The sequence below is a fragment of the Ambystoma mexicanum genome, chromosome 2p (genome assembly GCF_040938575.1).
Source record: "Ambystoma mexicanum isolate Mex_15411 chromosome 2p, UKY_AmexF1_1, whole genome shotgun sequence".
Taxonomy (NCBI): domain Eukaryota; kingdom Metazoa; phylum Chordata; class Amphibia; order Caudata; family Ambystomatidae; genus Ambystoma; species Ambystoma mexicanum.
The window spans coordinates 226,288,221-226,291,853 of NC_090923.1; positions in this window are offsets into that span (position 1 = coordinate 226,288,221).

Below are 3,633 nucleotides of genomic sequence, written 5' to 3' on the forward strand. Positions count from 1 at the left end.
TAGAATAAATGGGATGGATGGATTGGATAGATGGATAGATTGATAGAATGGATGGACTGATGGAATGGATGGATGGAATGAATGAATGAATGGAACGTATGGATGGATTGATGGAATGAATGGATGGAATGCATGGATAGATGGAAGGGATGGAATCACCCTATCCTCTAGTTCCCGCATGTGCTTTCCTATTGCCCATGCTGTTCTTGTATATCCCTATGTCTCCCTCCTGTCGCTGTAAACCCAGCCCCCTGTCACTGTGTGTCCGTGTATCACTGTGTTCCCTCCCATCCTGTTAACGTGCCTGGTCTCGGGCGCTTTAATTATGAACCATCATATCATATCACATTGCTACACTTACTCTCTACTATACACCATCACACAACTAGAAAACAGCTACATCCCTGATAAATTCGGCCTAGCTGTTCACATACGAACACTGGCCCATGAACACCTCAACACCCTAATAAAACGCAACTATCCCATGACATTCCGGCCTAGTTGCACACATAGGCGTCCGTCAGGCCTAACGCAGCCAAACCCAGTTTGGATGGCCACCCACCAGACTGCACACATTCAACTGATATCTTCAGCACCACACCTAACGTTAGGTTGCAGCTACCATCCAGCAATTACATCAGCTGCACACAACTGGTGAACCCACGCACCCTACGACACTATCTCTCTCTGCTGACCAGAACTGCAGTTCCCGAGGGCGTTCAACCTACCAGCGCTTTGAGATCAAACCAATGATACATAGAGCGCTATATAAATGCAAAGTAACATAACACCTCCCTATTTCAGTCTCAAAAACAGGGTCTAGCAGTTTAAATCTCCACGCCCTTTTCCCTTCCAGTGTATCCCCCAGTGTCAATGTCAGTGTGATCGGGGAGTGATCTGAGAAGGTCCTGGGTAATATATCCGCATCATTGAGGTGACTAATGAGGGTATTGGATACTAAACATATATCTATACATGAGTGGGAATCCTGCACCGTGGAGTAAAAGGAATAGGTTTGTGATGTCTGATTGAGCATTCCCGAGGTGTCTACTACCCCCAGTACAATCAAACCCTCCTGTAGCAGAACAGCGGTTCTAGTCAATAGTCGGGCCTTCCATCCAGACCTGTCAAGTTCTGTATCCATTATCGTATTAAAGTCACCTCCCCACAGAACAGGCACTAGTGGGTATAGCGCTAGTAGGTCCAAGTGTGCCTTTTTGTGGACATATTGTAGGGACTTGTGAATAAAGGTCATTGAGTAGAGTATGCTGTAAAATAATGTTGCGTGTCCCAACTTTTAGCAAACCTCTCGCAGCCCACTGTCAGTGCATGTGTTTCCTGCAGAAACAGAACACGTGCCTTGTGTTGCTCTATATATAGCTGGAGTCACCGCATTTTTGTCAGATTGCCCAATCCTCGCACGGTCCAGCTCATGAATCACATTGCCTCAACCACCATTGGGCCAATGTATTGCATAGATCCTAAGCCTAAGCATAGATCGGGCAAAAATTGTGCATTGCAGTGGGGCTGTTGCTAAACATCGCTGCATACTATCAACAGAAACGTACATGTCAAGCACATTTTGTCTAACCACCCCGAAACTCCCAGCCCCCACCCCCACCTCTCTCACAATCAGAGGAATGAACAAGCGAACATCCCACACCCAACAACCTAACAATGCTTGCAACTTTGCATGGGAGGTGGCTGTTCGCTGACTACAGCCCGGCATCAACACAGCCATAATGTTACATCTTCAAAACTAGTTACGTGTGCATATATCATTGTGAACAGTATCATGGTAGAGAATAACAAGAGTCTTGTCCGGAAAATCACAGTGTTAGCACATGGGTACATTCCGCTTACTGTTAGTGTCACAACAAGGATCAATTGGCAAGTACTTCTAGGCTACATAACCATACAGTCAGGGTTCACCCAGGAAAATAGTCATCAAGGAACTTCATGGCCTCCTAGGGTATAGTGAAGAAGTACACCTTGTTGCCATTTGCGATGGAGTTCGCTGGGTTCGCCCGGCTCAGGTACACCATCCACAGCGCTGTCCGCCCACTCCACAGTCTTGGGTGTAGCCTTGGCATACATGTTAATTGAGATCTGTTTCTTCCCTGCTCCCTTTGTCATTTCAATCTTTCAGTACAACTGATGAAGTGTGGTGGGGCAATGGGGGAGAGGAGGTGGGTTGTGGAGCACTGTCATGCCACCCACTTCAATGTCCAGTGAGCCCAGCAGCGGCGCTACAGAATGCAGGAGTGTTATACAGGTGCAGGGATTGGGGTATAGGCACGGGGCTTTAGTGTCTAGAGCACTCAATGTCGTGGGTCGCAGCTTGAGGTCACAGAAACAGGTAGCAAGGACTCCCAAAACACCCAACAGACAGGGATATGGGCGCAGTGAGAGGGAGGGGGGGCACCACATCCCAGTATGGATTATAGTGGGGTGGAGAGTGTCCCGTTGCTGCCTAGTTGCTTACTGCAGCTCAGGATCATAGGTGGATGTAGGCAGTTCAGTGTAATCTGCGCCCTGGAGCAGTGGAGTGGCAGCGTAGCTCGTCGCCGCAGGAGAACGCCAGCGCAAGACCAGTACCACCAGTGGCCTACAGGGACGGATCAGGTGGAGCCGGTGCAGCAGCAAGACAATCCAGGACTTTCCTCCAGGAGGAGATAGCAGGGGCCGTACGACTTTCACAGCACGTGTCCCATGGGATAGTAGTTTAGGAACATACATCCAGGGCTCCCAAAGCACCCAAGGGACAAGGATATGGGCGCAATGACATGATATGGCATTTATAACACGCCTATACACAAGTGTTTGAAGGCGCGATGAGGCAAGGGAGGGGGAACACAGGGAAGACGGAGACAACGATCTTACTAGGCCAGGTGTCATTCAGATTGCGCAAGTGTATGTGAAGGGGGTAGGGGGAAAGTGTGGGGGGGAGGATGGGACAGTGCAGTACATGGGATACATAAAATAAATAAAACAATAATAAAAAATATACAGCCAGCTGGTGGCAAGTGCAAGGGTAAGTGCAGACATCAGGTGTCAAGTGCTGGTAGGGGGACTGTAGGGATACAGAAAACAGTTCCCAAGTGCGGGGGTTGCCAGGAAGGCAGTGCAGGTGTGCAACTGGCGCGGGAGGTGACCTGGGCCCGAGATCAGAGGTTGGCCAGGTGACCACTGCAGTTTCAGTTTCAGCCAGTAATTCAGCAGGGGAGAGGAGGAGAGAAAGCAGAAGCAAAAAGGAAGGTTTTGAGGTGCTTCCGGAACCGGAGATGGTTCTCCTCAAGTTTCAGGGAGGCTGTTCCAGAGGGAGGCCCCAGCCGAAGAGAGAGATCTACCACCAACTCGTTGCTTGGAGAAGTGACTGACCCTGAGGGAGTTGGAGGCAGATGAGCGAAGAACTTGAAAGGGAAGATATTTAGAAAGAGAGAGTTGAAGGTATTGAGGCCCCAGGTCCCAGAAGGCCTTGTGGACAATGCAGAGGGTTTTGAACTTAATCCTTGCAGCCACTGGGAGCCAGTGCAGAGATTTCAGTCCTGGAGAGATACGATCCCTGGGCTTTAGGCCAAGGACAAGTCTCGCAGTCCTGTTCTGGATGAGTTGCAGAGGGCGGAGAGTAGA